Raw genomic sequence first — 20197 nt, forward strand, 5'->3', positions numbered from 1 at the left:
ACGGTTTTTGCACACAGGTTATATCCATTATCAGATTTTCCAACAACCCCATGATGCAAACAGAACAGGTATTATTCCCAATGAAGGCAATTCAAGCCAAGGTGTGTCTACTGGCTCAGCCTAAATCACCCAGCCCAGTCAACAATGGAGGCAGGGCAGGACTCAGTCTTCTGACTCCCACATGCTGTCCTCTCAAAGGGCTTCTTGGAAAAATGGCTGCATTTTCCTGTGGAGTGAAAACAAGTAGCCGCACCATGTGAGGGATAATAGTTCTAATATTCAGTTTTACATATCTCCTTTATTTCATGTTTTCTTCCTCTTTGCTCTCTCCAGGCACTTGGGACTTGACCCGTGTATTTGAGGTGTTGGTGACAGGTACTTTGGAAGGCCTTGGGCCTGGCACGGTGATCCTAGTTCCTCTGCTCCCCCTTAACGCTTCCCCCTTGAGAACCTACCCGAAGAAGTGCTGTTGGCACTTGGCTAGTTTCAGTGCCTCCCTTCTTCTGCTTGGCAGTCATTACAGGCAATATTTAGCACCCACATCTGGCCTTATTGGAAAATGAGACTTCTGTCATCCTGGTTTCCTGGTCCTGGATAATTCTTCACCATCTCATTAAGGCCATCAGCCAAAACCAGCAAAACTCCCTTACCCCCACCCGTTTATTGGCCATGCCGTGTAGCTCGTGGAATCTTGGTTCCCCAGGGATTGAACCTGGGCCATGGCAGTGAGAGCCCAGAACCCTAACCACTGAGCAACCAGGGAACTCCCACCATTTTTTTTTTTTAATTTAAACATTTTAGTAAAAAGTTCTGTATATTTTGACAGCTCTGAAAATCTTACAGATTTAATTTAAACAGCAGCAGAGCTATCTGGTTCCTATAAGGTGAGCTGGACAGCCTAGTACAAGCTCCCGATTCACTGCATTTCTTTGCTCCCCAAGTTTCCAGGGATGCAGCCCTAGTCAATACTAGTTCTTTCCACGTGGAGGGGCAGTGGCTGTGGCTCCCTGCCTACCCGTTGACTAATGTTACCCCAGGTATTGCACCAGACTTGGGGCCAGAGTTCTGTTCGGGGTTTCCTAGGCCCTCAAACTTGTAGTGCTGTGACCTTTGTTCAATCACTCCACCTTTGAGGTTTTGTAAGAAGAGGGGATTATATGGCTTTTAGAGCCTTTCAGATGTAATACCTAGGATTCTCCTTTAGAAAGTTGACTGTGTTCCTTAATACCTTGTAATTCCATTCCTTTCCTAAGAGTTACTATCTAATTTCTCATCTCGAAGCCCTTGCTATAAGAAACTGCCCCTTTTACAGAATGGATAAAGTTGTCCTGGACTTCCCTTTGGTAGCCACTTTTTTCTCAAGTGATAATGTTTAGAGACAACCCAGAAAGCTGGACTCTTGGCTTGTCTGCCAGGGGGCTTGTGTGTGTGCACTTGTGTGTATGTGGTCCATGGGCGCTTTCATTCTGTACCGTCTCAACTTGCACCACCCCCACTAAAATTCCAATGAAAAGTTAAAACAAATGCCAGAATGCACTAAAAGGTCAGGTATGTGAGTGGAGCTCTTTTGCTTTGGGGACAAAGATGAGGGAGGCTCTTGAGGCTCTTGGCCACTTTGATCTCAGCTGATTTAGCTGCCGCATGGCCTGGGACCATCATCTGGTTCAGAATTCCATACAGCTGTGGTCTCTACACATCAGCTTCTCCAACTGAAACATCTCAGAGTTTAGGTCATAATTACTCTGGTGTCCTTATCATCAAAATGCATTTTATAATTTTTTTTTTTTAGTTCTACCAGTTTATTGCTATCAACCCATCTTCCTCCACCCTCATGCACTCATGCTCAGTCATGTAACCCCATGAACTGCAGCCTGTCAGGCTCCTCTGTCCATGGACTTTTCCAGGCAAGAATACTGGAGTGGGTTGCCATTTCTTTCTCCATATAATTTTTTTAAAAAACACACTCTATGTGACAACTTCTACAAATCTTTCTTTTACAATATTTCACTTAATTCTTCCTTCAACACTGGAAGGTAGGAAGGGCAGAAAATGTTTGTTTCTGCTAATTTTTTTAAAACAATATATTAAAAACAAGGTCCAGATTTTAAGGATAACATGACCAGAATGAAATCCTGGGTCTCTAGGGTCCAAGTCCAGGACTTGTCTGTAATACTGTACTGCAGCCCTTTGCTGGACACCATACAAAGCAAATGGAACACATGTGGTCTCTGCTCTCTGGAAGTTTGGACTCAAATGGCCAGCCACGATTCTGGCAAAGATAAACGGACAAAAAGATTCACAGGTGACTCACGTATGCCAATAAAGAAATGAGTTAAATAGAGAAGGAAAGCCACATTTACGTGGCCTACTAATGTGTTTGTTTGTTTGTTTTTTTAATTCCTATTGGGTAGAAAGGACAAAGTTAATGAGGCTGAGGTTTTAAACCAATCCCATATGTCTACTTGCTTTGCACATGGAAAACTGTTTGTAGATGTACTGCATGCTCTTACCCCTTTCTGTCTTCAGCATTCTATGAACCCTCCTGAAATATCTACCAAGTGTCTGTCATGCAAGGTGGGAATCAAGGACTATTAAGAAATTATCTCTACCCTCAAGCAACATCTGTGACTGTTTTCCTAATTCAAACCACTGTGAAAGCATTAGTTAAGCCTGTGTCTACCATCTCTATGGATGGAAGGACAGATTAACTTAGTCCCCATCCTGTTGTGTGAGGGCCTCAGATTCATCTTTATCCAGGCAAGATGACCAATTAGGACAGTAGAGAGGCGGGCTTTGGAATTTGAGAGACATTGTTACTACCCGAGAGAAACCACCTGAGCTTCCTGACTATTTAAGCAAAGGCCAAGAGGAACCCTGGGGTTAGGGAGCATGGGTGGCCCAGGGCAGGCACCCACAACAAGAGAACATCTTCCATTCCTAAGTGGACTGCTGCAGCTCGATTCTTCCCCTGGGGGTTCGGCCTCAAGGTGCATGTACAGCTGAGTGATCTAAGGCAGTTAGGCTCAAGCTGTGTTTGAGTTGTTTAAGAGGCTCACAGCTTCTTTAGGCAGCAGACTTAATTGTTGTGTGTAATTGATGTGACATGTGCCCCAGAGGCATGCACTGAGGTCCAAATGAAGAGATGATTTTTCAAAAATTGGAAGTAATTAATTAAAGAAGGCAGCTGCACGGGGCTGTGAGTTAGTGCCAAACTCTGTAACCCTAAACCAAACCCACCCAACCGGCCTTGCCACCTGAGGAGCACTCCGGAAGGTCTCACAAAGGTGGGATTCGAGACCTGGGATGCAGTGGAGGACATGGGGAATGCAAGGGTGAAGGACAGGGCTCAGGGAACCCCCTCTTAGCTTTCGTGATCCTCAAAAGCCTTGGCTCTGGAGAGCAGTTTGGGAGTCAAAAGAAATGTGTTGGGAGTGCTAGAAAACTGCAGAAAAGGGGAGACAAGGTCAAGAGAGGTGTGTGAGATTCCATGGGGGAGAGGTGGCAAAGGGGATGCGGGTCTCTGGAGCTGGGAGCAGTGGGAGCTGGAGTGTTTGCGGGACTGAAGAACGATGGAGTCCCTCAGACAGGGCCTGGGAAGATCTGCCAGGTTGCTAGGACCCTGAAGGCGGAGCTCCAAGGAGGTGGAGCCTGGATGTGGAGGCGGGAACATAGTGCCTGGGGCCTCTGGCATTCAGAAGAGGTATTCATTAAACCCCTGACCTGAGGTCACTAACAGAGCTGTGGCAGCTTTTCACAGGAGTTGGGTTAAGAACAACAATAACAAAAATAATAACAACAATTAACGATAATGAGACCTTATCTGCAGCAAGTTGTTCCTAGAGCTTTGTGGGCATTAAGTCATTAATTCCCCTGGCCCCTCAGGGTCACTTTTTCTAGAAGTAATGGAGGTGCTAGAGAACACAGTTAATCCTGTGTGGTTAGGCCTCCTGCCTTCAGCTGGGTGGGTCAGTTCACATCCAGAGGGGGTAAAATTCCTTCCTGTTTCATAAACTGTTATAATCTTTTGCATTTACTTAGAGTTTCTGAAATGATGCTGAAATGGGGGTGAGTACAGAAATGTAGAAACCAGCCATCACAACATGTCTAAACAACTTGGATGTGAAAACTCAAGTCCCACCTAACAGCACCAGGCTGAACAATATGCTGCAGTGGAGAGTGGCTGCAGATGACCAGGGAGTGACCTGGAAGTGATCATCTGCTTGAAGCCCTAACTGGCGGCAGGGCTGAGCCTCAGCCTGCAAACAAGGTAAGTTGGAAGATTTCAGGTGTTTACCCCCCACTCCCCGCCACAGACCGAAGTTTAGAGGGCTCAAGTTGAATAAAAAAGGAGGGTCATTCTAGGTTGGAGGAGTTACATGGGATGGAGCTGCTGCTGCTAAGTCACTTCAGTCATGTCCGACTCTGTGCAACCCCATAGACAGCAGGGATTCTCCAGGCAAGAACACTGGAGTGGGTTGCCATTTCCTTCTCCAGTGCATGAAAGTGAAAGTGAAGTCTCTCAGTCGTGTCCGACCCTCAGCGACCCCATGGACTGCAGCCTACCAGGCTCCTCCATCCATGGGATTTTCCAGGCAAGAGTACTGGAGTGGGGTGCCATTGGAGCCTGAGAGCCAAACCTTGAGCAAACCTAGTGCCAACAGTGACTAGGCTTGCAGATTTCAGCTGTTCTTTCGTTTATGTGTTCCATATAACAGTGAGTGCAAATTATACACACCCAATCCAGAGACAGACTTTCACTTACATCCCATAGATGGTGAGAGTCATCATCATTATCCTAGTCCAGATCAAAGGCGGCCATGTAGACAAAATAATCTCAATATACTTAAGCAGAATGGGTGTCCTGGTCATCCTTGGGTCCTGGAGCAGCAGCGATGATCCTCCACATTAAGGTGGAGGGCAGATGCTATACGGAGCAGGAACTGAGCTTCTCTGAATCTCAGATTTGGGCAGAAGAAGAAACTGTATCACAGTTATCACCATTCATATCAGAGAAATAGAGGGACCAGTCCTCACTATTTGGACCCTTGCCATCCCTCTGGAAACAGTCTTCCCTCCTTTTCCTGTGTTAGTACAGAGAATGTCTACCCGCAGAAGGTGCGAGAACTTTCAGGGCTTGAATACCAATCTCGCTTGTAGATTACATCAAAGAACATAAAGTATTATATGATGAATTTAGGGAACAGAGTATTCTGGTTAATCAAATAATCTGGTTTTTAAAGTATTACTAAACATAAGGCAATGGCAACCCACTCCAGTACTCTTGCCTGGAAAATCCCATGGGTGGAGGAGCTTGGTAGGCTGCAGTCCACGGAGTTGCTAAGAGTCGGACACAACTGAGCGACTTCACTTCACTTTAAACTTATAGTAACATTTGAGACATACTAAAATCATTCATTGTTTAGCTGAAAATTCAGGTTTAACTGGGTGTCCTGTATTTTATCCATTTGCAGGTAAACTTCTAGGCAATCCAAAACTGCTCCTTTAGAGTTCTGTAGAGAAAAATAACAGGGAAGGCAATGGCACCTACCTCCAGCACTCCTGCCTGGAAAATCCCATGGACGGAGGAGCCTGGTGGGCTGCAGTCCATGAGGTAGCTAAGAGTCAGACATGACTGAGCGACTTCACTTTCGCTTTTCAGTCTCATGCATTGGAGAAGGAAATGGCAACCCACTCCAGTGTTCTTGCCTGGAGAATCCCAGGGATGGGGGAGCCTTGTTGGGAGGCCGTCTATGGGGTCGCACAGAGTGGACACGACTGAAGCGACTTAGCAGCAGCAGGAACAGAGAAAAACAACAGAAAGGAGAGATTTTCTTTGATAGCTTCAGGTTCATTGGTACCAGAAAATAGGGACAGAGAAGATAGGGAAGAAGAGGCCCCAAACCAGTTGTCCATCAACTCAGAAGCACACTCATGGTCACACTGGGTATGTGGCTGAGATGTTGCCAGGTTTTTCACTGGCCCTGTGTCAAATCAAATACTTGTTCCAGGGATCTCAGGGAAGAGCTTAAGACAAAGCATCACCTACTACAGCCATGAAATTAAAAGACGCTTACTCCTTGGAAGGAAAGTTATGATCAACCTAGATAGCACATTGAAAAGCAGACATTACTTTGCCAACAAAGGTCTGTCTAGTCAAGGCTATGGTTTTTCCTGTGGTCATGTATGGATGTGAGAGTTGGACTGTAAAGAAAGCTGAGCGCCAAAGAATTGATGCTTTTGAACCGTGGTGTTGGAGAAGACTCTTGAGAGTCCCTTGGACTGCAAGGAGATCCAACCAGTCCATTCTGAAGGAGATCAGCCCTGGGATTTCTTTGGAGGGAATGATGCTGAAGCTGAAACTCCAGTACTTTGGCCACTTCATGTGAAGAGCTTACTCATTGGAAAAGACTCTGATGCTGGGAGGGACTGGGGGCAGGAGGAGAAGGGGACGACAGAGGATGAGATGGCTGGATGGCATCACTGACTCGATGGACGTGAGTCTGAGTGAACTCCGGGAGTTTGTGATGGACAGGGAGGCCTGGCGTGCTGCGATTCATGGGGTCGCAAAGAGTTGGACACGACTGAGCGACTGAACTGAACTGAACACTCTAATATTATCCAACACAGACAGAACCCCACCTAAGGACAGGAACAGATTGGTGCAAATTCTTTCTCTCATTTCATTTTGCCAGCAGAGAGGAAGAAGGTGAGAGCTCTGCTGAGCAACATGGTGCCATTCAGAGGGCCTGCATGATTCCTCTGTGCCATAGAATCCCCTGCCACTTGGAGACCTCCTTCCTATCGTGTTGATGGTCCTGTGGAAATGGGTCCCCTAGAAGCTATGTTCTGCTCTGCATGGCGTTGACTGCAGTCTTTTTCCTGGCCAGATTGCTGTTCTTAGCATGTACTGAGCACCAAGATGTCCCCAGCTTGAGTCCTTTCCACTCTCCTAAGTGTTGCACCTCTGTTAGTCTGCAGAATCCTTCCGACTGTCTTTTGAGGTAGATATTCTCATTTCACAGATGAGGAAACAGAGAGAAGTGAAGTAGGAAGTGATATAAGGTCACATAAGTCTTACATGATGGAGTCAGGATTGAATCCAGGAGGTCAGACTCCAACAGCTGCTCTTTGAACCACGATGCTGTACTACCCAATACTCCAATTACCCCCACCCTCCTGCTCAGAATTCTGGCATGCCTCCTGTGATAAGCAGAATAATAGCCTTCTAAATATGTCCACATCCTAAACCCAGAAGCTGTGAATATATTACCTTATGTTAGTGAAAGGGATTTTGCAGATGGGATTAAGTTAAGGATCTTGAAATGCAGACCTTAACCTGGATAATCCAGTGAAAGAAAAAAGAAAGTGAAGTCACCCAGTTGTGTCTGACTCTGTGACCCCATGGACCCCATGGGATTTCCCAGGCAAGAATACTCGAGTGGGTTGCCATTTCCTTCTCCAGGGGATCTTCCCGACCCAGGGATTGAACCTGGGCTCCCGCATTGCAGGTAGACTCATTACTGTCTGCCAGGGAAGCCCCATTATCCAGTGGGTCCAATCTAATCACAAAGATCCTTAGAAAAGAGAGGCAAGAACATTAGGGTCAGAGGAGAAGTGACCAGGAAGCAGAGGTCAGAATGGTGTGATTGCTGGCTTTGAAGATGGGAGAGGGACAAGCGCCAAGGAATGTCAGCAGCTTTTAGAAACTGGAATAAGCAAAGAGCTGACTCTTTCCTGAGGCCCCCAGAAGAAACACAGTCTGCTGACGCCTTGACTTTGGCCCAGTGAATCTCTTGACCTCCAGAACTGTTAGATAATAAATCTGTGTGGTTTTATGCTACCAAGTTTGTGGCAATTTGTTACAGCAGCAGTAGGAAACTAATTCAGCTTCCATTGCTTAAAGGGAAATCTGAACTGCTTTGCAGGACATTCAGGGGCCTCATGTTATCTTCCCCTCGTCTAACTGCCTGGCTAGCTTATGCCCACCCCACCCCTATGCCACCCTCACCATTCTTTACAGATTGAATTGCTTCACGATCCTCAACAGCCATACCCTTTCTTATGTCAGTGCCTTTGCCTGGAACACCCTCTCCTCACTTGTTTGTCTGGCAAACTCCTCATCCTTTATGTCTCAGCTATTATAAAACAATACCTCCTCTGTGAGGCTTATCCTACTTCCCCAAAGGAACGTGGGACTCCTTTCCTGTATCTCATGCCTCTGCTGTTTTTCATGTTCACTCCCGTTAAAGCAGATTGTAAGAACCTGTCTGTTCCCTTCCTGGGTTATGAGCTGTTTGAGGGCAAGGACCTCTCTTTTCAGCTCTGATCTCCTTTAGCACCTAGCATGGTCCCCAGCACATCAAAGAAAGGTCCCCAGAGAACAGAACTCTTATCCTGACCTGTGATGCAGCCCCTCCAACCCCATTTCACCATCAGTAACAAGCGTTCCAGGACATCATCCCTTCCCTTCCCTGTTGAGAAATAATGACAAAGAAAATCAGACATGGAAGTGTTTCAAGTTTTGTGTTTTTTTTTAAATAGCACTAATCAAAGTTTTGTGATATTCCAGCTGTACCTACGGTAGAAAATGCTTCCTGTCCAAGTCTCAATTTTTCAGCTGAGAAATGGATCAGAGACGAGCTGTACAGAGACAGGAGCTGTGGCCCCTTTGCATCCTATTGTATCCCCCGCATCTCCCCTGCTCTTGACTCAGGTGAATCCTCTGATGTTGGTTGGTAAAGGTCCCGAGGGAGATTTGTCCACATTCTTCAGATTCATCACTTCTCTCTAATGTGCACGCCAGTGTTGGGTCTCTTAAGCGAAGGTTTCTCCACATCAAGTTCTATGTAACTAAGTTCCAGAACACTGAGTCAGATGAGCCTTCCAAGCCTCCAGACTCACCCGAGGGCTCTCCCACAGACACATCAGATATGGGGCTTCTCTCCAGTAGGAATTCTCTGATGTATAAAATGGTTGACAACTCCACCCAAAGGAAGGCTTATTCACTTTTATTATTTTTATTTTCGTGTGTGAATTCTCTGATGTTTAATGAGAACTAAAGGGCAAGTGGAGGTCTCAATAAAGTCCTGTTAGATACCCAGCTCTGGGCTGAGGGACTCTAAAATGTAAGGAATGGCCCCTGCCCTCTAAACGTTTTCAACCTGGTTGGAGAAAGAAGACTTGTACACAAAACAGCTGGGGAACACCAGACACTGTGTAGTCATACCAAGTGATTCAGGGAAAGGAGTGGACAGCCGGAGATTGATTAGATGGGAAAGGTGTGTGAAAGAGGTTAGCCTTTAGCTTGACCTGGAAAGATGGTAGAATTGAGGCTGGAAGAGAGGAAGAAGGTGTTTCCATTGAAAGAGAAACAAAAGGAAAGATGGAAATAAAGAAGCAGGGGGAGGCAGGAAAGATGGAGGGAAAGAAACTTTCTAGTGTAGGGATTTGCCTGTTGGTTTAGGAAACCCCCAGCGACTTAGGGCAGTGGCCTTTGAAAGTTTTTTTCTGATGCTTTTCTTGTTTTAGCGCTCACGCCACTTTCACTTCTGCCAGGAGCATCTAAAAAGGAACACTCGACTGCTGCCTTGCTGCCTTGCGCAGGCCAGCCCCACCCCACCCACCACCTCCACAACATTCTTAGGCCCACTCCAGTTCCACAACCAGATGATAGAGGCCCCAAATGGGGAGAGACCCCCACCCACGAGAAGGCCCCGGGGAAGCACCCAGCAGGCTTATATTCAAGAATATGGGAGCTCTCTGCCCCCACCCTCTTACCCCACCGTCACGTCCTCTAAAAAAGTTTCTGCACAGGATCCTGACCCTTACAGAGAATGAGGGTCGTCAGCTCTGAAACCCTTTTATTTTTGTCAGTTTTATAGATGTTTTCTGAAAACATTAGGAGTAGGGGATACTTCATAACTTTTCCTTATTTTCCCTATTCCACAGAGAGCAGTGGACAAGCAAGTCGAGTGGAATATGTAGTGTCTCGTCTTGGTTAGATTGTTGGAGGACTTTTCTGCAAATTATAGTGGTTAAGCACTGACTCAACGTCCAACAACTGCATAAGAGCTTAGAGCCTTCGTTCATGGACAAGTTTCAAAATGAAACATCGTCACCACCTCTCATGGGCGGTGTAGTCAGAGAACAGAAGAGAGTGAATTTCACCCTTAACAAAGTGGCTGCTTTCTGGAGAAGTGGCAGGATCTGGTATTTCCCAGCACGGTGAAATTGGGAAGTGCCTTTTGCAGCCCTTCTCACTTTCATGGTTTGTTTGGACATGGAATTCTTAAGCTCTTAATTCCGTCCCTGCTTCCTGTGTCACTTCCCTAGGAGACTGAATTCAAGGAGGGCGGGACCTCCTCCCCAGGGGCGGGGGGAGAACAGAATGGGGACTGATGCCTTTGGGCTCTTACCATGTAGACATCCTGTTGGCACATTCTCCACTCCTCCCCAGCAAAGCATGCTCTGCTCTGTGAAGAATCCAGGCAGGAAGTAAAAGAGATCTGTGCAGCCACAGTGGAAATGCCCGGCCTCTCAGGAACCCCAGATGGCCATCCAGTCTGACCACACATCCCATTCTGTTTTCATTATTAGTGTCCGTCCTGTTTGTTCATGGGCTCCCCCAGGACAGGAGGCATATCTGCCCTAGTCACCATCAGAGCCATCTTAGTACGTCACAGTGCCTGGTACAGAGTGGCTGTTAGTAAATATTTGTTGAATAAATCAACTATGAATGTGGAAGTGGTTCTCTTAAAGAGCTCTTTGCTCTTTCTCAGCTACTGAGTTACAAGACGAGTGTGCTGATGGTGAGAAGGGACACCTTTGGGTTATAATAAAAGGAGCTAGAAATGTGTGGGAGGGCTCCTAAGTGTTCCAGTTGTATCTACTAAGCAACAAGGAACCTCTGCGACTTCTTTAGGTCACCAACAGGAGATGGCGAGCCGGTGGGGGCTGTGTTATTGTTGTTGTTCAGTCGCCCAGTTGTGCCTGACTCTTTGCAACCCCATGGACTGTAGCACGCCAAGCCTCCCTGTCCCTTACCATCTCCTGAAGTTTACCCAAGTTCATGTCCATTGCATTAATGATGCCATCCAGCCATCTCATCCTCTGACACCCTCTTCTTCTTCTGCCCTCAATCTTTCCCAACCGTAGGTAACCCCTGGGAGTGGGGACTTTGCAGGCTGTATTTGATCTGAAAGAGGGTAGGATCACCTGAAGAACAAGTACATCTTCTTGAAGAAGTCTAATCACAGTTGCAAGCTACAGAGATGACTTTTGTGACTGAAGGGTGACTATTTTAGCTAGGTAAGTGTCAAGAAAGTGGTAGGAATTCTAGTGAGCCTTGCTCCTGAGTGAACTCAGAGCTGGTGGTGGCAACAGAAGCAAGTGCAGTCATGGTCAAAAATGGCCAAAGAGGAAGATGCCTCGGGACTCAGCCCAGGATCCTGGTATTGCACTACGTGGAGTGGGGGGGACGAAACCAAGTAGGAAGATTTGTCTTTATTCTGAAGGCAGAGGCCATGTCTTAAGAATCAAAGCCACGGCTCAGAGCAGAGCACCTGACATATCATAGCTGCTTAACACATGCTTGGTACTGAATGAATTGGGCTTCCTAGGTGGCTCAGTGGTAAAGAATCTGCATGCCAACCCACAGGAGACACGGCTTCAATCCCCAGGTCGGGAAGGTCCCCTGAAGAAGGGCATGGCAACCCATACCAGTATCCTTGCTTGGAGAATCCCTTGGACAGAGAAGCCCCGCAAAGAGGCAGACGAGACCGAGCACGCAATGAGTGCTTGGGTAGTTGGCTGGCTCTGGGACTCGCTGAGAACGCGAGAGCTTGTGGAGGCCTCCGCAGCTGTGTCTACCATCCTCTCTCTTCATCCTTCTCAGCCTGCCCTCCGTGGTCCCACCTCTGTATTAAGCCAGAAGACGTTCCCAAAGCTCACTGCTCTCTCGGTGGACAGCACCAGCTGGGTCTCAGCCTCAGCTGATCAGGCCATTCCCTCCCTTCTCCTGGGGGTTCCCACTGCCAATAAGATTCCTCTCAGCCCCCCACCCAGCCATCAGATTGGTGTTCACATCTTTTGCTCTTCGATCTCCTCTGGGCAGGCAGGGACATGCCACTGCTAGAAGCCTGGCCTTAGCGAACGCGTGTGTGCATGCACACACTCCCCTCTTCCTGTCTCAGAGCCTCATCTGGCCCTCCGCCCCTGGCCTGGCCCATCTTTATGAGACTCGGGCTCTTCCTCTCCAGGTGCTGAATGTAGTGTCTGATTCGAGAGAACCGGGCATTTCGCAGGTCTGCATCTGTGGCCTTGGCCTCCCTCAGGGGCTTGGGTTGATCCACCCATAAGGAGGGACCTTCCAGAGAGACGCCAAACCAGGAGTCTGACCTCATGACGCCTGCAGCACCTGGCAAGGAGGGTACCAGCTCTGCTGTCCTGGCCCAGACCCAGTTCTCTCTTCTAGCATCCACACCTTCACCTTCCCTGGCTCCCCTCCAGGCCGACAGGACCTGCCCCGTCTGGGGAAGGATAAGCCTGGTCTGGTGAGTAGGGCCAGGATAGTGAGGACCCCCAGGATCTTGGTCAAATCATTCCCTGGCTCTGTGCCTCAGTTTCCCCCCTGAGAAAGTCTGTCCCTGGTTCCAGGGTTAGGAAGTTAATTCCCTGGTCTCACTGGGGAAGAAACCCAAACTAGTGTTGTGTTTCCTTGCAGCCAAGACCTGCCCGCCCCGCCCTGCCCCAGGAGGCTTTGCTAGTTAGTGACGCCTTGCTAGTTGGTGACTCCCGGCCAGCAAGGCAGGGTCCTGCAGGATGAAAGCTCAGAGAAGCCAGAGCAGGAATAATAATGATAATCATCAGCTGTGGCGTCTCAACCACCCGGGAATGCGAGGCACACGCCCTGTGCTCCCCACACCCTGAGACACTCTGAGGGCTCCTCTCCCTTCATTTTATTGCAGTGATCCCACACTCAGCCATTCCCAGCCCAACCTATTTGGGTTCCCAAGGACTGCAGTACAGCTACCTGCTCACTCAAGCCGCATGGGAAGAGTGAGCTCGACAAGACCCACTTGTCGAAGGCAGGACGCCCGGCTCCTTGGAGACTCAGGCTCCTGGGTTTCCCAGAGAAGCGTCTGGCCATCCCTGGCCTGAAGCACTTTCCCACAGACCCATTTCTGTCAGGTTAGCGTCAGGTCTAGGAGCTTTGCCTGTGTCAGTATAAATCTGCATTCAAGTCCTGGCTGGGCCACAGATTTACTCACGGTAGGACCCTGGGTGACTTTTGTTTTGATTTCGACATTTTGTGTCCACTACCTCAGCTGCCCCTTGCTCACTGCCGATAAACTCTGAATCTTGTAGTCCAGCATGTGGCTGTTGAAAATCTGGTTTTAAATCACTTTTCCAACCCCACTGTTCATTCTCTAGATGCCAGCCGAAAGTGACTCCTCACTGCTGGCCATGCATATCCCATGCCTTCCCATTCCAGAACTTCTGTCCTTCTTTGCGAATGTCATTTGCTCTGTTTCTACCTTGTCAGACCTTCCTAGCCTTTGAGGTCCAAGCCAGGGTCATCACCTCCATGACTGTGCCTGACTCCCCACCCTCCTTAGAACGCTTGCTGCTCTTTGTCTGAGCCTCAAGCCCCCGGGTCTGGCCTGTACCATGGTATGTGCAGATGTCAGGTCGCTCACTGAATCATCCGTGCACTGGATTCTCCATCTCTGGGTCCTCCTGGTGCCTCGTATAGCACCCTGCATACACAGCACATGCTCGATAAGTGTGTTGGGCATAAATTGTGGGAAATAATCATCCCCATCCTATTAATTTCCCCACACAAACATGCTTTGAAAAAGTAAAAGTAGTTATTTTAACATAAAATTGTATGCATGTGTGTTCTCCCCAGTTTCCTCGGGGGCAGTGGGATGCAGGTACTCAAGCAGCAGGGGAAGGCATTAGCTCCCTGGTGTTGGGCCACTAGGTGGAAGGCTTTCCTCAGCCAGTCTGGTCCAGTCTGGTCTTGGATTCCGGCTCAAAGGAGATGAGCGCTTCCCTCCTCAGAGAATAGCAGTCCCATCCCTTTGGAGCTTCTAAACCCTAGCGGCCTCCATGCCCCATGGGACTCACACCAGCAGGACCCCTAGATGCAAGTGTTGTAAAGAGATGAGTGGTTGGATGTGTTTAGAACCCTCTCAGCTGGATCCTTATGAGAACACCTTGGAGCAGCGTCCACTGCTGCTGCCTGTTTAGTGTTGCGAATAGTATTAATAGTAACGTAACTTCAGCAACGCCTTGTATACTTAATGCTTTTCTCTAGGGAGCTCAACTAATCTTTCCCTCATCTCCAGAAGGAAGAGAAGGACCAAGACAATGAAAAAGTGAACCACTGGGGCCACACTTTGAGTACAAGCATCCTTTGTTCTAAGAGGTAAATGCAATACGTAGCATTGCAGATGTGTGGAACTGGTAAAGTAGGAAACCTGTTCATGTCCTGGGACCTGGAACCTATGACTTAAGAATTTCCCCCCAAATCAAAGCCTGTGTGAGACGACAGCTCTCACACTGAGAAGGTGCATCTCATCAGTAATAAAGTTTGAGAATGCACCCTTGACAGAAGTTCAGTCACTGACAAATCATACACATGACCCACTATCATTATATTTCAAGACACAAAATACACTTGGGTGAGGTCTGTTTTTATCAATGGTAGGAAGTGTAATTCACATTTCGAACAGTGACCTTGATAATGACAAATTATAAAGCAAGTTCGCTGGCTGTCATTATTGAGTTAGACCTGATGAGCTTGTCCCTGTGTTACCCTCCCGATGGGGCTGACCAGGAGCTCCTGTGAGGAGCACCAGTGCTGCTCCTTTCTGGTGTGCTAGCGCTTGCTGAGTTACAGAGATCTTTAACCTGCAGCTCCCTTGCAGGAATTATTTTAATTCCCATGTCCACTTTGTGAAGGTAATTTAGTTCAAGTTGGATAATATAATCCATAACATCATTTAACCAGGCAATGGAAACTGTGATATTAATACTCTGTGGTTTTCTAGCCTCTTGATGAAAGTGAAAGAGGAGAGTGAAAAAGTTGGCTTAAAGCTCAACATTCAGAAAATGAAGATCATGGCATCTGGTCCCATCACTTCATGGGAAATAGATGGGGAAACAGTGGAAACAGTGTCAGACTTTATTTTTGGGGGCTCCAAAATCACTGCAGATGGTGATTGCAGCCATGAAATTAAAAGACGCTTACTCCTTGGAAGGAAAGTTATGACCAACCTAGAGAGCATATTGAAAAGCAGAGACATTACTTTGCCAACAAAGGTCTGTCTAGTCAAGGCTATGGTTTTTCCAGTGGTCATGTATGGATGTGAGAGTTGGACTGTGAAGAAAGCTGAGTGTTGAAGAATTGATGCTTTTGAACTGTGGTGTTGGAGAAGACTCTTGAGAGTCCCTTGGAGTGCAAGGAGGTCCAACCAGTCCATTCTGAAGGAGATCAGTCCTGGGTGTTCATTGGAAGGACTGATGTTGAAGCTGAAGCTCCAATACTTTGGCCACCTCATGTGAAGAGTTGACTCATTGGAAAAGACTCTGATGCTGGAAGGGATTGGGGGCAGGAGGAGAAGGGGATGACAGAGGATGAGATGGCTGGATGGCATCACCGACTCGATGGACATGAGTTTGAGTGAACTCCAGGAGTTGGTGATGGACAGGGAGGCCTGGCGTGCTGCGATTCATGGGTCACAAAGAGTTGGACACGACTGAGCAATTGAACTGAACTGAACTGAGCTATAAGCTAAGGATTCGGGGAGCCCTGTCAGCCCCTCTTTTGTCACCTGCTCTGGTATCAGCTCTTCTGGTGTCATCCCCTCTGGTACCAGCCCCTCTGATATCAGCCCCTCTGGTGTCAAACCTTCTAGTATCAGCCCCTCTGGTGTCAGCCCGCTGGTGTCAGGTCCTCTGGTGTCAAACCTTCTAGTATCAGCCCCTCTGGTGTCAGCCCGCTGGTGTCAGTCCCTCCGGTATCAGCCCCTCTGGTATCGGCTCCTCTGGTATCAGCCACTCTGGTGTAAACCCCTCTGGTATCAGCCCTCTGGTATCACCCGTCTGGTGTAGACCCCCCTGGTGTCAGCCCTCTGGTATCAGCCCTCTGTGTCAACCCCTCTGGTATCATCCCCTCTGGTGTCAACCCCTCTGATATCAGCCCCTCTGGTATTAGCTCCTCTGGTATCAGCCCTCTGGTGTAGACCCCTCTGGTATCAGTGCCTCTGGTATAAACCCCTCTGGTATCAGCCCTCTGGTGTAAACCCCTCCGGTATCAGCCCCTCTGATATCAGCCCCTCTGGTGTCAGCCCTCTAGTGTCAGTCCCTCTGGTATCAGCCCCTCTGGTATCAGCTCCTCTGGTATCACCCCTCTGGTGTAGACCCCTCTGGTATCAGCTTCTCTGGTGTCAACCCCTCTGGTGTAGATCCCTCTGGTATCAGCCTTCTGGTATCAGCCCCTCTGGTGTCAACCCCTCTGGTGTCAGCCCCTCTGGTGTCAACCCCTCTGGTGTCAGTCCCTCTGACATGCCTCCATGCCTCTCCCAGCAGCCCCCTGGTGTCTACCATGGCCTCTGGCTTCATGTCCCAACTTGCTTGATTCAGTCTAAAGCGAGTCTTCTGCAACTGCACCTCATTTCCATCACTGAACTACCCTTTCTTCCATCTCCAAGCCCCTCCTGGCTATCTCAGGCACCTCACGCTCACCCTTTTCTTTTCCTTTAAAAAAAAATTTTAGTTATTTATTTTTGGCTGCCCTCGGTCTTTATTGCTTCAGGCGGACACTTTCTGGTTGTAGCTTGTGGGCTCAGTAGTTGCGGCACACAGGCGTAGCCGCTCCACAGTTTGTGGCATCTGCACAGACTAGAAATCGAACCTGTGTCCTCTGCATTGGCAGGAAGATTCTTAATCACTGGACCACCAGGGAAGGCTCACTCTTTCTCTCTCTTTTTCTTTTTTTTGACTGTCCCATGGAGCTTTCAGGATCTTAGTTCCCAGACCAAGGATTGAACCTGGGGCCTCTGCAGTGAAAGTGCTGAGTCCTAACCCCTGGGCTTCCAGGCAATTCCCTGAAGCTCATCCTTCCTAAACCTCCTCTGTCAAGCCTAATGTGTTCCCTTTCTTCCCCATCTCTGATAAGGACACCACTAAACACTCAGACTAGAAACTACAGGGGCATTTCTTCTCTTTCGTCCTTGCCATCCTTCCAAACTAGTCCACTTTCTTTTGTTTTCTTGAGCAGTATTTTTATTATTATTTTAATTGTATAGTTGCTGTACAATATTATATTGGGTTGGCCCAAAAGTTTGTTCAGGTCTTTCCATAACATATTACCTAGTATGTTGCTGTTTAATTACTTAACCATGTCTGACTCTTTGCGGCTCCATGGACTATAGCACGCCAGGATTCCCTGTCCTTTACCATCTCCTGGAGCTTGCTCAAATTCACATCTGCTGAGTCGATGATGCCATCCAACCATCTCATCCTCTGTTGTCCCCTTCTCCTCCTGCCTTCAATCTTTCCCAGCATCAAGGTCTTTTCTAATGAGTCAGCTCTACATCAGGTGGCCAAAGTATTGGAGCTTCAGCTTCAACATCAGTCCTTCCAATGAATATTTAGGATTGATTTCCTTTAGGATTGACTGGTTTGACCTCCTTGTATGTTATAGGTGTACAATATAGTGAGTCACAGTTTCTAAAGGCTATACTCCATTTATAGTTATTATAAAATATTGGCTGTATTCCCCATGCTGTACTATATTTTTTATTTTCTAATTTTTTTACATTTATTATTTTATATTGGAATATAGTTGATTTACAGTGTGTTAGTTTCAGGTGTACAGCAACGTGATTCAGTTATATATATGCATATATCCATTCTTTTCCATATTCTTTTCCCATATATTACAGAGTATTGAGTAGAGTTCCCTGTGCTCTACAGTAGGTTCTTGTTGTTTCTCTATTTTGTGTATAGTAGTGTGTATGTGTTAATCCCAAACTCCTAATTTATCCCTCCCTGCATTAGTCCACTTTGTAAGGGTCCTCCTTTTGGTGTCTCTGGCCCTTACCATTGCTGGGCCAATAAACCAATTGGCCTCCCTGCCACTGTTCTGGTCCCTCTCATTTCCCCTCCACATTTATGCCAGAGAATTCTTGCAAATACATGAGTCTGATTTGGGTCTCTCCCTTCCTAGCCTCTGCACATGCCTCAGACTTAAAGGATGAAGTTCTACCTCTCAGCAAAGGATTGTATGGCTGGGCCCTGCTGACCCTTCTAAGCTGGACAGTCCCAGCTACTCTCTCTGCTCCCGACCCCCAGGCATTCACCCAGGAGCCACACCTTGATTACCATGCTCCCTTCTCAGCCTGCTGACTTACTCTACTTGACCTCTAAGACCAGTATACCAGGCACCTTCCAAACACTGAAAGCAGGGAAGTTACTCCATCTTCATGCACTCTAGCACTTAGTACAAAATGCTTTTGTTTAATGCTGAAATGTGATTGGCTGTCTGTATCCTCTTGGTTCCTGAACGCTTAGGCAGCATCTATCTTAGTTCTATCCCCTCCTTCCTCCCCTTCCTGCCTAGCCTGGGGTGGTGCGGGCTCTCTGCAAAGCGCTGTCCCCTGGACATGGGGCATTGGGAACTCCTTCCTACCCATCACCCGCACTGTCTCCTACTGCAGGCCCCAGTGGCTAATGCTGAAAAAGCAATACTTGGTACCAAGTACTGTTCTAGAAGCCTTGGGCAAACTAGCTCACTTAATCCTCCCCCAACACCATGAGGTTGCCCTTTTTGGCATCTCCATTTACTGACAAGGAAGCTGAAGCACAGAAAAGTTATTTGTCAGTCCCATGTGGTGGGGCTAGTAGGCGGCTGAGTCAGGAGTCAGACTCAGGATCCCGGGTACAGGGGCTGATGGTTACCTCTGGTCAGTGCCGTGCCACCTCACTCAGCCCTCTCACTCTTCTCCCTTCCCTCCAGAAGAGTGGGTGCTGTTCCCAAGGCCAGTTGAACCCCCTTCCACCCTGTCCAGGGGAGAGACTGAGGGTCTGGTGGCTCAGCTGGCTCTCTCCCCCCAGAGGAAAGGACAGACATGACAGTCTCCCGCTGGTCACCCCTGCCCCACTGTCCCTGGGGGCACTGATTTCCTGGGCCAAGGCTCTTTGCAGGGGATTTGAGCCCTGGTCTCAGTGGATCCGAATCATTTCTCTGGGAATGTCTGCCTGAACCCTGCCCACAGGTCCCTCGGGCACCTGGGGGGCTTTCCCCACCTCTTTTACCTGATCAACTTCTGGCATTACTAACATCTCATTCTCCTTCTCTGGGGCTTTTTTTTCTATTCTGCCTTGCTTCCCCACACTTCCTTCCTGTTCTTCTTTCTCTTTACAAGAAGACCGGGTATTTTTAACCTGAGGTTTCCACTCACCTCTTACTGTCCGGTTGGGACTAGGTGGGGCTGCTGGCATGGTTTGCCAACCATGGGGGTTACAGTCTGTGGCCTCCCTGCTGAGCCCAGCTTCAGCCCTTACCCTTAGCCATCTCCCTAAGCTCTCCCTTTTCCACTTATAGAGGAAACACCCTAAACGGGCTGTTCACTGAAGCTTTGGAAATTGTGCAGGTCAGGTAGGGAGCTGACTCCCCCCACCTCCGGCAATGCTGGGAGGCTGCTGTGGAACCAGGTGAGGATCACTCACACTGGAGCCTCACCAGGTTCAGCTCTCGGTCCACCTGTGTGACCCTCATTAGGAAGCGTCAGGGGGCTGCTGGTCCCTGGTCTGTGTTGTCTGTGCATTTTTGGAGAGGTAGCTCTGACCCCCTCTCTCCCCTCCCATGCTGTCCGACGACGTCTCTGCCTCCTGGCAGCACTTCCTGCTTCACCTTCCGCCTCAGCCCCAGCCTGGTCCCCAATCACTCTGTCCTCACCAGCCTCCAACCAACCCCCTGCTCAGGCTTCCCAGCCCTGCCAGTGCTTAAAAGAGAAACTTTTATTTGAAGACCAAACAAATGCAAAGGGAAGATAACTGGGCTTTTAGAGTTTCCCAGTTATCGTTGTTTATTTTTAAGTTTGGTTTCTGCTTTCTTAAATAAGAGAATAGTGGCAACTAAATGAGTTGATAGCTGAGATTCTCTTTTAAGCAGCTGACGGTGACT

The 20197-nt window shown here is 48.2% G+C and overlaps 1 long non-coding RNA gene across 1 annotated transcript; it reads left to right on the plus strand.

The window, feature by feature from the left end:
* Positions 1 to 2536: 2536 nt before the first annotated feature.
* On the plus strand, positions 2537 to 10735 carry LOC129649115 (uncharacterized). Its single transcript, XR_008712972.1, has 4 exons — positions 2537 to 3284; positions 4039 to 4267; positions 8570 to 8713; positions 9949 to 10735. It is a non-coding gene; the product is annotated as an uncharacterized LOC129649115 (long non-coding RNA).
* Positions 10736 to 20197: the final 9462 nt, after the last annotated feature.

Source organism: Bubalus kerabau, chromosome 4, assembly GCF_029407905.1.
Source record: "Bubalus kerabau isolate K-KA32 ecotype Philippines breed swamp buffalo chromosome 4, PCC_UOA_SB_1v2, whole genome shotgun sequence".
Classification (NCBI taxonomy): Eukaryota; Metazoa; Chordata; class Mammalia; order Artiodactyla; family Bovidae; genus Bubalus; species Bubalus kerabau.